The sequence below is a fragment of the Ranitomeya imitator genome, chromosome 2 (genome assembly GCF_032444005.1).
Source record: "Ranitomeya imitator isolate aRanImi1 chromosome 2, aRanImi1.pri, whole genome shotgun sequence".
NCBI lineage: Eukaryota > Metazoa > Chordata > Amphibia > Anura > Dendrobatidae > Ranitomeya > Ranitomeya imitator.
Genome location: NC_091283.1, coordinates 684,828,954 through 684,846,711, shown reverse-complemented (window position 1 = coordinate 684,846,711; position 17,758 = coordinate 684,828,954).

Below are 17,758 nucleotides of genomic sequence, written 5' to 3'. Positions count from 1 at the left end.
AAGGGTAACAGGAGAAAGTTGACCCCAATATTTGTTGTCCAGTTTCTCCTGAGTACGGTGATACCCCATATGTGGGGGTAAACTACTGTTTGGGCACATGCCGGGGCTCGGAATTGAAGTAGTGATGTTTTGAAATGCAGACTTTGATGGAATGCTCTGCAGGCGTCACGTTGCGTTTGCAGAGCCCCTGGTGTGCCTAAACAGTAGAAACCCCCCACAAGTGACCCCATTTTAGAAACTAGACCCCCCAAGGAACTTATCTAGATATGTGGTGAGCACTTTGAACCCCCAAGTGCTTCACAGACGTTTACAACACAGAGCCGTGAAAATAAAAAATCATTTTTCTTTCCTCAAAAATGATGTTTTGGCAAGCATTTTTTTATTTTCACAAGGGTAACAGGAGAATTTGGACCCCAAGTAATTGTTGCGCAGTTTATCCTGAGTATGCTGGTACCCCATATGTGGGGGTAAACCATTGTTTGGGCACACGTCGGGGCTCGGAATTGAGGGAGCACCATTTGACTTTTTGAATACAAGATTGGCTGGAATCAATGGTGGCGCCATGTTTCGTTTGGAGACCCCCTGATGTGCCTAAACAGTGGTAACCCCTCAATTCTACCTCCAACACTAACCCCCCCACACCCCTAACCCAAATCCCAACTGTAGCCATAACCCTAATCACAACTGTAGCCACAACCCTAATTCCAACCCTAACCCTAAGGCTATGTGCCCAAGTTGCGGATTCGTGTGAGATTTTTCAGCATCATTTTTGAAAAATCCTGGGGTAAAAGGCACTGCGTTTTACCTGCGGATTTTCCGCGGATTTCCAGTGTTTTTTGTGCGGATTTCACCTGCGGATTCCTATTGAGGAACAGGTGTAAAACGCTGCGGAATCCGCACAAAGAATTGACATGCTGCGGAAAATACAACGCAGCGTTTCCGCGCGGTATTTTCCGCACCATGGGCACAGCGGATTTGGTTTTCCATAGGTTTACATGGAACTGTAAACCTGATGGAACACTGCTGCGAATCCGCAGCGGCCAATCCGCTGCGGATTCGCAGCCAAATCCACACCGTGTGCACATAGCCTAATTCTAAAGGTATGTGCACACGCTGCGGAAAACGCTGCGGATCCGTAGCAGTTTCCCATGAGTTTACAGTTCAATGTAAACCTATGGGAAACAAAAATCGCTGTACACATGCTGCGGAAAAACTGCACGGAAACGCAGCGGTTTACATTCCACAGCATGTCACTTCTTTGTGCGGATTCCGCAGCAGTTTTACAACTGCTCAAATAGAAAATTGCAGTTGTAAAACCGCAGTGAAATGTGCAGAAAAAACGCGGTAAATCCGCCATAAATCCGCAGCGGTTTAGCACTGCGGATTTATCAAATCCGCAGCGGAAAAATCCGCAGTGGACCAGAATACGTGTGCACATACCGAAACCCTAACCCTAGCCCTAACCCTAGCCCTAACCCTAACCCTAGCTCTAACCCTAGCCCTAACCCTAACCCTACCCCTAACCCTATTCTAACATTAGTGGAAAAAAAATTCTTTATTTTTTTATTGTCACTACCTATGGGGGTGACAAAGGGGGGGGGTCATTTATTATTTTTTTATTTTGATCACTGTGATAGATTATATCTCAGTGATCAAAATGCACTTGGAATGAATCTGCCGGCCGGCAGATTCGGCGGGCGCACTGCGTATGCGCCTGCCATTTTGGAAGATGGTGGCGCCCAGGGAGAAGACGGACGGACCCCGGCAGGATCGGTAAGTATGATGGGGTGGGGGAGCACGGGGTGGGGATCGGATCGCGGGGTGGTGGAACGGAGCATGGAGCACGAGGGTGGAATGGAGCACGGAGGGGTGGAACGGAGCACGGGGGGGTGGATCGGAGTGCAGGGGGGTGATTGGAGCATTATATATGGGGCACAGCTTTATGTGGAGCATCTATGGGGTCATAATGAACGGTGCAGAGCATTCTATATGGGGCACAGCTTTATGTGGAGCATCTATGGGGCCATAATGAACGCTGCAGAGCATTCCATATGGCACAGCTTTATGTGGAGCATCAATGGGGCCATAATGAACGCTGCAGAGCATTTCATATGGCACAGCTTTATGTGGAACATCTATGGGGTCATAATGAACGGTGCAGAGCATTATATGTGGCACAGCTTTATATGGAGCATTTATAATGAATGGTGCACCGTCCGTAACTATAAACACACCCGTGGCACAAGCTTCTTCATCTTCACCCAAACATATTACCAATAATATCCAAATGTCACAGTCGAAAATTATTTGTTCTAGTGTAATGTACACTGTTAAAGGAATGCCACTAAACGTAGATAACCACGACCCTGGGAAACACCAGATTTCCTCTTTACAAGATATGGACGATGATGGTATTGATGACTACTTTGAAATTTACCATATCCACATAAAAAAAAATAAAGATCACAGCTGCAGAAAATGTGCAAAAAAGGTTGTGAATGTCTGGAAAATAATTTTCTCTTGGGCAAACTTTCCCTCTTACTAAAGTGGTACCGAATGATGCACACACAGATTTCATTTCTATTTAGCGTGAGATGGTTGAAAGATGATGTATTCTGTTTTGTCCATGTCCACTTTTTGAAAGCAAGTAGAAAAGTAGGATGAAATAGCGAGAAGACGAGTGATTTTGGTCAGTAAGGAGGTGATGTCACGTGCAGATAGGTAGATATGAGTGTTATCGGCATACTGATGATATTGCAAACTGTGCCATTACATCAGCTCTCCCAGGCCGAAGATGTAGATGGAGAAGAGTAGGGGTCCTAGAACTGAGCCTTGGGGAACACCGAAAGACCAGGTTTGAGGTGACGAGAGGGAGACACAATGTCCCTGTAACAGCCTGGTTGTTTTTTAAAGACTCTGCCGATAACCCCAAAAAGGCCATTTGCACCACCGGCCATGCCCGCATCAGCAGGGGTAGTAAAACTCCCATCCTAACCACCACAAGAATGATCAGGCACATGGCAGCAAAGCACCCGACTTTGTTGGTTGAACACAAGGCTCCATGAACAGTGTGTGCGGGAGATACCAGTGCTTCTTCCGATGTTGTGCGTGCAAGCAAATCCCCTGTCCATGGTGCATGCAAAGACGCCTCATGCCCTGCATCTGCTGTTGCACACAAACTCAACTAGCACCATCAACAAGCATGTCCATGTCCTTGTCCCAGCGCAGTGCTCAGCTGTCCATACCCCAGTCCTTGGAACGCAAGCGCAAATACGCAGCCAAAGCCACAGTACTAAATTCAAACATTTCTTGTCTGCTTGCGCTCTAAATGTTGCATTTTAGGCCCGTGGGATACGTAAGCTTTCGGCAACCTGATGGAGGTGACCATCACAAGGCACTCGTTATCCAGTTGCCACAATTTTTCCCAGTCTGCCATCACGACATTACACAAGCAAGCACATGTCCCACATTACCCAGGCCCTCAACAATGCTGTTACAGGGAAAGTGCACCTAACCACGGGCACATGGACAAGTGCTTATGGGCAGGGATGGTATATCTCGCTAACGGCTGGGTTAGTGTAGAGGAAGCCATAACCCAGTTGAACATTGGGAGACCATGTTATAGATGTATGGAGACGGGTTGTGGAGGCTTTGTATGTCATAGTTAGTGTTTTGAACTGTAGCCTCTGGGCAATTGGAAGGCAGTGAAGGGACTGGCAGAGAGGAGAGGCTGGGGAATAACAGAGGGACAGTTGGATTACTCGTGCATCAGACTTTAGGATAGATTGGAGTGGTGCAAGAGTGCTAGAGGGGAGGCCAGAGAGTAGAAGTTTGCAATAGAGGAGGTGGGAGATCATGAGGGCATGCACAAATATTTTTTTCAGTTTCTTGGAATGTATGGATTCTGGAAATGTTTTTGAGTTGTAGTGGACAGGAGGAGGCAAGGGCTTGTATATGTATCTTGAAAGAGAAGGCAGAGTCGAGGATCACCCCGAGGCACTGAACATGCGGGACTATTTGTACCGGTGTGCCGTCCAGGCATTACACAGGCACGTGTCCCACAACAATACCCATGCCCTCCACAATGCTGTTATTGGGAAAGTCCACCTAACCACAGACACGTGGACAAGTTCTTGTGGTCAGGGATGATACATATCAGTAACGGCACACTGGGTTAACATAGTGTAAGCCGGGATCCAGTCAGACCTTGGGATGGTGCACATCCTCCCAACCCTGAGTATTGCAGGCCCTACATCAATCTGGGTTGCCCCCACAGTCTACAGCAGCTTCTGCACCTCCTCCTTCTTCGCATCCTCTTCAGCCTCCATCTCTGAAAGTAACAAATCAGTCACAAGCTGGAAGCACTGCAGCACTGCCTTAGCCAAGAAGCAGCAGGCTATGCTGAAGCTAATATGCTTAGGTGACAAACCGCACAATGATGAAGAGTTGTGGACAGCCCTGAAAGAGCAGACAGATCTGTGTCCGACACCGCTGAACCTACAGCCAGGCATGGTCGTGTGTGACAATGGCTGGAACTTGGTGGCTGCACTGTGTCGAGGCAAGCTCACACACGTGCCATGCCTGGCGCATGTGCTTAACTTCATTGTTCAACGATTTCTGAAAAGCGACACAGAGGTGCCAGATCTGCTAGGAAAAGTACGAGGCTCTGCGTACCCATTTTAGAAAGTCAGCTAGAGCTTCATTCGCTCTTGCCGTGCTTCTGCAGCGCTTGCAGCTTCGGGCTCACTGACTGGTGTGCAATATCCTCCCCATGCATTAGAACTCTACAAGGCATAATTTGGAAAGGATTTGTGAGCAGAAGACAGTTGTTGACTACGAGCATCAACAAGGCCGTCGGTATTCAGTTCTGACTTCACACAAAAGATCTCAGGAGTGGACATGGATGTCAGACATATGTACCATCCTCCAAAACTTTGATGGTGATTGGCAATGACGCCATAATTAACATCTCCATCCTGCTTCTCTGTGTTCTAATATTAATATTTATAGTTATTTATACAGCGTCGACATATTTACAGTTTCAAAAACAACAGTCCTAAGTAACAACAATAAGAATAATACAATAAATAAACAGAAATAAAACTACTCTGCTCGTGACAGCTTACAATCTACACTAAGGACCAACAATAACAATAATTAAACCCCCAAAAAACGATCCTGCTCATGACAACTTACAGTCTACAATGAGGTGGAAGAGATAAAAACTACAGGGGAATGTATTTGCAATGATGTATTTACAATGATATTACTGAGGTTTGTCGAAAGTCATGGAGGTCTGAGGACAAGGAGGAGGGGGAGACCATGGTCAGTAGTCCTCTTGGTGAGGACACGGAAGTATCAACTGTTACCAGTCTTGTACGCATGGCTGAGTTTATGTTACGCTGCCTTTCCCATTACCCTTGCGTTCTCAAAATTTTGGGTGGCAGGCCATATTGATTGGTGACACTTCTAGACCCATGCTACAAGGAGAACTTTATATATATTATTCCAGAGGCAGACAGGTGTACTACAATGTTGGAGCACTATAGGGCCCTTCCTGAATTATTAAAAAAATTCCCATCTGAAAACTCTGGCAAAAGAGGTCACAGTTCGCTGGCCAAGCAAGGGGTACAGGTGAGAGAGACAAATCCAATCCAGCAGAGGCACTGGGACACTGGCAAAGTTCAGGGAGTCTTCTCAGACCCTTCCATCGCCCTGGCCCTGAAGCGTGGGGGACTCTCACGAGGAGTGCAAAGTTTGGGAAAATGCTGAGGGAGTACCTTTCTGACTGTACCAACATCCTCTGTGCCCTTTAATTATTGTTTAGCAAAGCTGAACACGGAGCATGAGCTGGCTCTCTCTAATGCGCACGTGCGCTGTACTCACGGTCATGAACCGCACGGTGCCTCGCTCTCTGGAGGTCAGTGGGCACATGGCTCCTCACTTTCTGACAGTACCGCTTTTATTGGCGGGAGCAAAGGGGGAACAGTCCTTTGCGGCGCCAGTGCTCTAAGGACGGAGCACACTGCTCAGCCTCCTATGCGCTGCTTGTCCACAACAAAAATCTCTGCTGTCGTGCGTGCTTTTTCTTAAGTTGTCCCTCCTGCCTCTAGGTCACCAGGTTTGTCTGTTGCAGTTGGTCACAGCGCCAGCGCTTCAGGCGCGTAGTGCACTGCCCCCCTTGCTGCTCACTCCTGCTTTGCATTTTTTATTCCCCCAGCTTACAGCCAGGTTCCCTGTCTAAACACGCCCACTTTTCCTTGGTAATGGGGCCTGTCCGTTCCCCTATTTCTTCCTCCGGGAAACAGGGGCCTAAAATGCCCAAACTTGGAGCACGCAGATATATGAGGCCTGTCACGGAAATACCACACTGCCATATATGTGGTGCCTGCATTTTTGGGGGGGTTTGCAAAATAGTGCTGTATATAAGTAGAGTAACAGACAGCAAAAATAGTGGAAAACTGGCCAGAAATGCCCAAACTTGGAGCACGCAGACATACAGTTAGGGCCAGAAATATTTGGACAGTGACACAAGTTTTGTTATTTTAGCTGTTTACAAAAACATGTTCAGAAATACAATTATATATATAATATGGGCTGAAAGTGCACACTCCCAGCTGCAATATGATAGTTTCCACATCCAAATCGGAGAAAGGGTTTAGGAATCATAGCTCTGTAATGCATAGCGTCCTCTTTTTCAAGGGACCAAAAGTAATTGGACAATGGACTCTAAGGGCTGCAATTAACACTGAAGGCGTCTCCCTCGTTAACCTGTAATCAATGAAGTAGTTAAAAGGTCAGGGGTGGATTCCAGGTGTGTGGTTTTGCATTTGGAAGCTGTTGCTGTGAGCAGACAACATGCGGTCAAAGGAACTCTCAATTGAGGTGAAGCAGAACATCCTGAGGCTGAAAAAAAAGAAAAAATCCATCAGAGAGATAGCAGACATGCTTGGAGTAGCAAAATCAACAGTTGGGTACATTCTTAGAAAAAAGGAATTGACTGGTGAGCTTGGGAACTCAAAAAGGCCTGGGCGTCCACGGATGACAACAGTGGTGGATGATCGCCGCATACTTAATTTGGTGAAGAAGAACCCGTTCACAACATCAACTGAAGTCCAGAACACTCTTAGTGAAGTAGGTGTATCTGTCTCTAAGTCAACAGTAAAGAGAAGACTCCATGACAGTAAATACAAAGGGTTCACATCTAGATGCAAACCATTCATCAATACCAAAAATAGACAGGCCAGAGTTAAATTTGCAGAAAAACACCTCAAAAAGCCAGCTCAGTTCTGGAAAAGTATTCTATGGACAGATGAGACAAAGATCAACCTGTACCAGAATGATGGGAAGAAAAAAGTTTGGAGAAGAAAGGGAACGGCATATGATCCAAGGCACACCACATCCTCTGTAAAACATGGTGGAGGCAATGTGATGGCATGGGCATGCATGGCTTTCAATGGCACTGGGTCACTTGTGTTTATTGATGACATAAGAGCAGACAAGAAAAGCCGGATGAATTCTGAAGTGTACCGGGATATACTTTCAGCCCAGATTCAGCCAAATGCTGCAAAGTTGATTGGACGGCGCTTCATAGTACAGATGGACAATGACCCCAAGCATACATCCAAAGCTACCTAGGAGTTCATGAGTGCCAAAAAGTGGAACATTCTGCAATGGCCAAGTCAATCTCCAGATCTAAACCCAATTGAGCATGCATTTCACTTGCTCAAATCCAGACTTAAGACGGAAAGACCCACAAACAAGCAAGACCTGAAGGCTGCGGCTGTAAAGGCCTGGCAAAGCATTAAGAAGGAGGAAACCCAGTGTTTGGTGATGTCCATGGGTTCCAGACTTAAGGCAGTGATTGCCTCCAAAGGATTTGCAACAAAATATTGAAAATAAAAATATTTTGTTTGGGTTATGTTTATTTGTCCAATTACTTTTGACCTCCTAAAATGTGGAGTGTTTGTAAAGAAATGTGTACAATTCCTACATTTTCTATCAGATATTTTTGTTCAACCCTTCAAATTAAACGTTACAATCTGCACTTGAATTCTGTTGTAGAGGTTTCATTTCAAATCCAATGTGGTGGCATGCAGAGCCCAAATCGCGAAAATTGTGTCACTGTCCAAATATTTCTGGCCCTAACTGTATGAGGCCTGTCACGGAAATACCACAATGCCAAACATTTTTCAATGCAAAATAATGCTGTATATAGGTAGAATAACCACACTACTGCTCCCTGCCTGTTGGGGTGATATGGCTCCTTCCCCATGTGTGCTGCTGTCCTCGCTCTGCATGTCCTCATGCCAGGTTGGGTCAGTCAGTATGTCATCCACCACCTCATCTTCCAAATCAGCACCCTGATCCTCCTCCTGACTTTCTGGCAATTGTGTCTCATCATCCACCTCTTGTACACTTTCCCACCATCGCCTTCGTGTGACCGTGGCTGTTCAAATGTTTGGGCATCGCTACATGCAATCTCATCTGGCCCGACTTCAAGTTGACTGTCTGAGAGTCTGAAATCTTTAAAGGGAAAACTGAACAGCTCTTTGGAGTGTCCAAGTGTGGGATCAGTTGTCTCAGGGCCCTTGGCATGATGGGAGGAAGGAGGGTCAGGGTGAGTAATATCCGGTCCACAGTCACGGCTACTCAGACTTGACTATGTGGAAGACATGGTGGTGAGTAGGGTTGAGCGAAATGGATCGTTCATTTTCAAAAGTCGCCGACTTTTGGCAAAGTCGGGTTTCATGAAACCCGACCCGATCCCTGTGTGGGGTCGGTCATGCGGTACGCGACTTTCGCGCCAAAGTCGCATTTCGTATGACGTGCTTGGCGCCATTTTTTCAGCCAATGAAGGAGCGTGGGCAGAGTGATGACATAGGTCTTAGGGGCGTGGACGCCTATCGTCATCTTGTCGATTGTGCGCTGTAGCGATTTGCAATGTGTAACACCAGCTTTTCTGTTCAGGGACGGAGGAGAGAGAGAGAGAGAGAGAGAGAGGGAGAGGGAGAGGGAGGGAGAGAGAGAAAAAAAAAATTTCCCATTGACTTTGCATTGGGTTTCGTGTTTCGGTCGATCCCCGACTTTTCGCCATAATCGGCCGATTTCACTCGACTCGACTTTAGAGATAGTCGGGTTTCGCGAAACCCGACTCGACCCTAAAAAAGTAAAAGTCGCTCAACCCTAGTGGTGAGGATAGTGGCTAAGTGACTGGAAGCATTATCCAACCAACAACCGATTCACACTGCTCTGGCTTCAATAGTGGTGTGCTGCGGCCCCCTAGAAACTGGGACAGGAAGGTCAAGCGAGAACAGGAGGGTCTTTGCCTAGGACCACTTTCAGCTTGGCCACGGCCTTGTCCTCTGCATGCACCATCAGCTTCACCTCCACTTCCCCGTTCCTTGCTTTGCCCATTTTAAATGGACTACCGAAATATTTGAAAACCTCAATACAAATATATTTATTTGGAGCAAAATTAAATCTGATCTGTATGCCTTCAAAGCTACGATTTTCCCACCACAGATACAACAGGCCTCAGCCTGACATAACAGACTGTATAAATTTTTGTTTTGTTCTTTAGAGAATTTTTTATTTTTAAAGAGTGGAGCAAGGCTAGCAGACAGAACTATTAAACTTATGCCTGCGAAGCTACGATTTTTCCGACACAGATACACAAGGCTTGAGCCTGACATAACAGACTGTATAATTTTTGGCGAGGTTTTGGAGAATTAAAAAAAAAAAAAAAAAGAGTGGAACAAGTCTAGCAGATGGAACTATGAAACTTATGCCTGCGAAGCTACGGTTTTTCCACCACAGATACAACAAGCCTCAGCCTGACATAAAAGACTGCATTAATTTTTTTTTGGTTTTTGGAGAATTTAAAAGAAAAAAAAAGTGGAACAAGGCTAGCAGACAGAACTATGGAACTTATGCCTGCGAAGCTACGATTTTGCAAACACAGATACACCAGGCCTCAACCTGACATAACAGACTGTATAAAATTTTTTTTTTTTTTTTTTGGGGGGGGGGGTGAATTTTTGAAAAAAAAAAGGAGAACAAGGCTAGCACATATGATACATATGCCTGTGAAACTATGATTTTTCCACCACCACTGATACACTAGCCGTCAGCCTCATATAATAATAATTTTATTTATATATTGCCAACATATTCCGCAGCGCTTTACAAATTATAGAGGGGATTTGTACAGACAATAGACATTACAGGATCACAAAAATCACAGTTCCAAATAGATACCAAGAGGAGTGAGAGCCCTGCTCGCAAGCTTACAATCTATGAGGACAAAGGGGAGACACGAGAGGTGGATGGTAGCAATTGCTTTCGTTGTTCGGACCAGCCATAGTGTAAGAATCGGGTGTTCATGTAAAGCTGCATGAACCGGTTATCAGCCTAAATACAGTTAGGTCCATATATATTTGGACAGAGACAACATTTTTCTAATTTTAGTTATAGACATTACCACAATGAATTTTAAACAAAACAATTCAGATGCAGTTGAAGTTCAGACTTTCAACTTTCATTTGAGGGTATCCACATTAAAATTGGATGAAGGGTTTAGGAGTTTCAGCTCCTTAACATGTGCAACCCTGTTTTTAAAGGGACCTAAAGTAATTGGACAGATTTAATAATTTTAAATTAAATGTTAATTTTTAGTACTTGGTTGAAAACCCTTTGTTGGCAATGACTGCCTGAAGTCTTGAACTCATGGACATCACCAGACGCTGTGTTTCCTCCTTTTTGATGCTCTGCCAGGCCTTCACTGTGGTGGTTTTCAGTTGCTGTTTGTTTGTGGGCCTTTCTGTCTGAAGTTTAGTCTTTAACAAGTGAAATGTATGCTCAATTGGGTTGAGATCAGGTGACTGACTTGGCCATTCAAGAATATTCTTTGCTTTAATAAACTCCTGGGCTGCTTTGGCTTTATGTTTTGGGTCATTGTCCATCTGTAGTATGAAAAGTTTTGCTGCATTTGGCTGGATCTGAGCACACAGTATGTCTCTGAGTACCTCAGAATTAATTTGGCTGTTTCTGTCCTGTGTTACATCATCAATAAACACTAGTGACCCAGTGCCACTGGCAGCCATGCATGCCCAAGCCATCATATTGCGTCTGCTGTGTTTTACAGATGATGTGGTATGCTTTGGATCATGAGCTGTACCACGCCTTCACCATACTTTTCTCTTTCCATCATTCTGGCAGAGGTTGATCTTGGTTTCATCTGTCCAAAGAATGTTCTTCCAGAACTGTGCTGGCTTTTTAGATGTTTTTTAGCAAAGTCCAGTCTAGCCTTTTAATTCTTGATGCTTATGAGTGGCTTGCGCCATGCATTGAACCTTCTGTATTTACTTTCATGCAGTCTTCTCTTTATGGTGGATTTGGATATTGATACACCGACCTCCTGAAGACTGTTGTTCACTTGGTTGGCTGTTGTGAAGGGGTTTCTCTTTACTATGGAGATTATTCTGCGATCATCCACCACTGTTGTCTTCCGTCGGCGCCCAGGTCTTTCTGCATTGATGAGTTCACCAGTGCTTTCTTTCTTTCTCAGGATGTACCAAACTGTAGATTTTGCCACTCCTAATATTTTTGCAGCTTAGGGATGGCTTGTTTCATCTGCATGGAGAGCTCCTTTGACCGCATGTTTACTTCTCAGCAAAACCTTCCAAATGCAAGCACCACACCCCAAATCAACTCCAGGCCATTTATCTGCTTAATTGAGAATGATATAATGAAGGGAACAGCCTTGGAGTCAATTGTCCAATTACTTTTGGTCCCTTTAAAAAGATGGTGGCACATGTTACAGAGCTGAAACCCCTAAACCCTTCATCCAATTTTAATGTGGATACCCTCAAATGAAAGCTGAAAGTCTGAACTTCAACTGCATCTGAAATGTTTTGTTTAAAATTCATTATGGTAATGTCTACAACCAAAATTAGAAAAATATTGTCTCTGTCCAAATATACATGGACCTAACTGTATGTAACAGTACAGACACAGAGGGCTATTAACTGTATAAAGTGTATGAGAACATTATGCGAGGAACCTGATTATGGTTGAAGTTTTTTGAATGGGCTACACAGGATTAATTAGGTTAATGCGTTGAGGCGGTAGGCCAGTCTGAACAAATGCGTTTTTAGGATAAGCGTAAAAACTGGTGGGATTGGGGATTAATCATATTAACCTGGGTAGTGCATTCCAAAGAATTGGCTAAGCACGTGAAAAGTCTTGGAGACGGGAGTGAGAGGTTCTGATTATTGAGGATGCTAACCTCAGGTCATTAGCAGAATGGAGAGCACAGGTAGGGTGGTAGACTGAGACCAGGGAGGAGATGTAGGGTGGTGCTGAGCCATGAAGTGCTTTGTGGATGAGGGTAATAGTTTTGTACTGGATTCTGGAGTGGATGGGTAACCAATGTAATGACTGGCACAAGGTAGAGGCATCTGTGTAACGGTTGGTGAGGAATATGATCCTGGCTGCAGCATTCAGGACAGATTGGCCTTCCCCTTACCAAACTCTCCCCTCTCCAATTAGTAGAGAGTTACAATAGTCCAGACGAGAATGAATAAGTGAAACAGTAAGAGGTTTTGCAGAGTCGAAAATAAGATAACAGACTGATCTAAACGTGGCCTTGATTTTTTTGGGCACAACTAAATTGTGTCAACAAGTTGGCTATGACACAATTGTTGTGGACTGAAGAGTTGCAGACCTACACTAACTCTTAAAAGCACGATTCTGACCCCATCTCAGCAGCAGCCCTCCCTACACTCGCTAAGTCCGGAGCAGAATGCGGCAAGCAGGGTGGCGCCAGGTCTCTTATAGACCTGACGACGCTGTGCGGCCAGCCAATCATTGTAATACCACAACAAAGATGGCTGCGGCATTACAGTGCATGGCTGCCAATCCCTGCATTGTCATTTGCGCGCTAAAGAGCACCAGAATTGCAAGGCGGAGTCCCGAGCTCCCGCCGAATAATCCCAGAAATACTCGGTGCTCGTCGAGTACACCGAGCATAGTGATACTCGGGTGAGTACTGAGTAATGGCGAGCACGTTCGCTCATCACTATTGTGCACAGTAGCCCACAGACACTATCAGGTCGATGCCGTTATGCTCATTAATATGATACCTGACTGATGAAATCCGTCTTGTGGTTTTTGTTTAATCTTTATTTGTAGTTTTCAGTTCATGAGATTCTCATGCTTTGGGGTGGTCTGTGGGGGGTCATTATACTGAAAACTAAATATAATATGTTTTGAAAAAAAATCACATTCAGCAGGCAGGTGGCAGTAGGTGCGCTATAGCATGATGTCATATATAATGTCCATTTTGCTAGAGAAAAAAAAATGTGGTCTCCGCCAATCATCAATAGATGCTACTGTGTAGGTGCGGACGGTGCCATTTTGAGAGATATTTTTTTTTCGGAATAAATTTATATCACCAAATGAAATAATTAAATGCACATTATAGATGCGATTATGCTGCAGCGCAGGCACCACTACTGGCACCTACCTGCTGAATGTGATTTTTTTTCAAAACATATGATATTCAGTATGTAAAATAGGGGGCAGGTCAGTGAGGTATCAGTGACAGGTCATAAGACCATACTGATGAATATGTAAGCAATGCACCACATAAAGATTAACTCCACAGGCCGCCACGAAGCACGATAATCTCATTAACTGAAAATAAAGATTAAACATCAAGCACAAGATGGATTTGATCAGCCAAGGTATCATTTTAATCAGTATAACGGCGCTAACCTGACAGTGTCTGTAGGTTACTGAGCACAATCCTGCTGAAAAGTTTCCTTTAAATATAGGGGCAAGCAATGTTTGCATGACTGGATTAATCCTACAAGCAGCAGCTGTAATGGTTGCAATGTCATCTTGTGATTGGATGAAATGGAAATATAGAGAATAGAGTATAGCTAAGTAGCATATACACTCTGGTGATGCTGAATGTACAGTAGGTCTGGTTGTGAAATAAGCAAAAACGAAATTTGCATTGAAATCCTTGGGAAGAGCTAAATACAGTTGTACTCAAAGTTTACATACCCCGGCAGAATTTTTGCTTTCTTGCCCATTATTTAGAGAATATGAATGATAACGCCAAAACTTTTTCTCCACTCACGGTTAGTAGTTGGGTGAAGCCATTTATTGTCAAATTAGTGTTTTCTCTTTCTAAATCATAATGACAGTCCAAAACATCCAAATGACCCTGATGATTTTGGCCTCATAACATGCACAGAAGTTGAATGGCTACTAAATGTAACATCCTCACCTGTGACCTGTTTGCTTGTAATTAGTGTGCGTGCATAAAAGCTGAGTGAGTCTGTCTGGGATCCAGACAGACATTTGCATACTTCATACAGCCACTGACGTTTCTGGATTGTGAGTCAAGGGGAAAGCAAAAGAATTTTCATCGGATCTACATTAAAAGATAGTTGAACTGTATAATGCTATGTGCACACGTTGTGGATTTTGATGCGGATCCGCAGCGTTTTTGGACGCCTGTAATTGCATCAAATCCACAGTGTAGTGCACTACCAATGTTATTCTATGTGAAATGAAGAATTGTTGTGCACATGCTGCTGAAAAATCCATGTAGATTTGCAGTGTTTTATTTTCCACAGCATGTCAATTCTTTTTGCACATCTGCAGCATGTCTGCACCATTGACTTCCATTGAGTCAGGCACATCGGCAGCAAAACCGCAGACGTAAAAAAGATCTGCGGATTTGCTGCGGATGCGTGTGTGAGAAACGCTGCCGATCGGGAGGGAAGTGTGCGGGCAGAGACTATGTGCGTGTCTGTGTGTGGGGGTCAGTGTGTATGTGTGGGTCTCTGTGTATGGGTGTGTATGCATGTGTCCCTGTGTGTGCGGGTCTGTGTAAGCAGCCATTGTCTGATGGGACTACTGCTCCCATCCGGCTATGAATGCTCACAGTGACAGCATTGCCGATGATGGGAAAGTAGTCCCTTCAGACAAAGCATGTGTTCAGTAGTAGAAATAGAAAAACGCAACATACAGAACCATACAGGACATACATTACAGACAGTACATACAACATATAACAGAGTACATACTCACCAATCACCTAGTCCCAGAAGCCCTCAATCACCTGTAATAAAAATAACATTCTCTGAAAAAAAGGTCAAAAAAGCAAAAATTCTGTCGGGGTATGTAAACTTTTGAGCACAACTATACGTAAGAATGGATGTTTAGCCAAAAGAATGGGGGCTGACAAATCGTTATCTATGATCTGCATTGCTTTTAGGGCAGTGAAAAGAATCCCTGCCTGAATGTATGCAAGCAAAATAAAGTCTGGAGAGAAAACAGTACAACCACTGTTCACATACAACTCTAAAAATTCAACCAGTGTTTAAAACAGCAGTGTTCACAACAAAAAGATCTGTCTGTGAATAGGTCACAGTCATTGTGCTGTGATGACAGGACCCTGCTTGTACTGCTGATATAAATTATCTCTACCTACTGTTTGGTCCCAGCATGGAGTCATTCTGTGAACTATACATCACCTCTTGTGAGCCAGGGCCTTGACAGAACTCATGAAAGGGACACCTGTTTTATTTATGACCACTGGTAACAAGGTCTGGTCAAAGTTCAGGGTGAGGTCAGCAAAGAGAATAGCCACTGACTTAGAGACAAAAGACTACAGGATCTGTAAAGGCAAACCTGTATGTTCCTTCTTTCCACAGGATGAGAGGTGGCTGGAGCCAAGGGTGAGGACACAAAACTGCACAGCTGTTATAACAATTTACTAACCTTGTTGCTTCCGGACAGGGTGTGAAACCCATCAGGGCAGCTGCACATTGCTATTAAAGAACTTGAATCTACAGATATTCCAAAATGTATATTATTGTGTACAAGCTGTACCCTCAATGCCGCACCATTGGACCTGGCAGAAGACTATACCATTGACTTCTCATCTGTCCTCCGAATGGCCATTCCAAATGGAAACCAGACTAAAACAAGGATATTAGAGAAAATGTTGGCGCTAGAAAGAATCACACTGTTCAAACACAAAACTTGCTTGTACACAACGTCCTCCAACCTTTTCCCTGCTATGAATCTATGTAATTTCAGTAATTTTTGCCATGGCTGGAATATATGGGCTAGAGGTTAGATATTGGTCTCCAATGATCTGCTTCAAATGCTTCAAGCTCCATATGTTAGGTGCAATATTTGCGGGGCCGCACCAAGTGAAGCCAGGAAACGGCATGAAAAGTTTTACTTCCTGATGTTATTGTATGAAAGGGGTGAGAAGGAGAATTCTTATAGTGACATGAGGAAGAGAGGTCACAGCCTGTTACTTTCATCCCTAAGCACCCCCAGTGCCTAATTACAGCATTTGCTGACTGCCTCAAATGTTTACTGGCATCTGGCTCATGAAGATTTTTGGAATACTTTGTTCTGGTGAATACACATACAGATGTAGGCCTAAACTTTTACATTTTGGAGATATTATACTGTATGCCTTATGCAACCACCATATTTTGCACAAAGTCTAACAGTTGCACAACTACTAAATAAAGGAATAAGAAATGGACTCAAAAGTCACTACCAAAATGTGTTTTATTGCCTAAAGCTGCCGAAATATGTAATATGTATATATCAAATGAAAGAAATCCGCACTGCTATCACACCAGAGCCCTATATCCACAATGTTCAGTCACCTCGCTCCGAGCATAATCACGTGAACTCACAAAATAAACAGTCCAAATTTTCCATGCAAAAATGGAAAAAAAGGGTGGCACTCACCGTTCTTAAAATCCAAACTTTATTAGTACAACGTTAAAACATCTTCAGACAGGCAGGATGAGGACAAGTGGATAAAGGATCGGACGATGGCCGTTTCACGCACCTGTGCTTCTATGGGTCCTGAACGGATATATTGTAGAGTCAACATGCATATATATGGGGGGCCAGGATCAATATATAGGGGGCAGGATGGATTTATGGGGGTATGTGGTATTATTCGGTCACTATGTGGTGGAATATGTAGTCTAATTATGGTGTGGCAGTATTTCTCTTTGTATGTGGTATTATTTGGTGCCTATATGCTGGTAATATGTAGCATTATTCAGTCACCATGTGATCTGTTCACGGTGTGGTGGTATTTATCCCCTATATGTTGTATGATTCGGTCACTATGTGGTGGTAATTTGTGGTCTAGTCACGGTATGGCGGTATTATTTGTGGCATTATTTGGTGTCTATATGCTGGTAACACGTAATATTATTCAGTCACCATGTGATCTCTTCATGGTGTGGTGGTATTTCTTCCCTGTATGGGGTTTTATTGGCCTTCGTATAGTGGATTGTGTTGTATATGGCAGTCATCTGTTCTCTCTGATATTAATTAGGAGAATAGTCGTTATTTCCATTAGAGATTAGAAACTTGGATCACAGTGTCAGAGATGCACTTACAGGGGTTCTCCTGTGAAAAAAGTAATCACCTCTCCACAGAATTAGTGATAAAGTATTGATGGGTGGTGGTGGGGGGGGTCTGACTGCTGGGACCCAGTCAGCAGAATGTGGAACTTTTATCCCCATTAGACTGGAGTGGCATGTCAGACTTGACCACTGATCTGTTCATTCACTTTGTGGCTGTAAGCGCTGCTCGGTTTTTTTCTGGAAGCCCCAAAGAAAATGAATGGAGCTGAACTCAGACATCTGAACTGCTGCTGCATTTTAAAATGTTGATAAGTGTCCTGTCATGG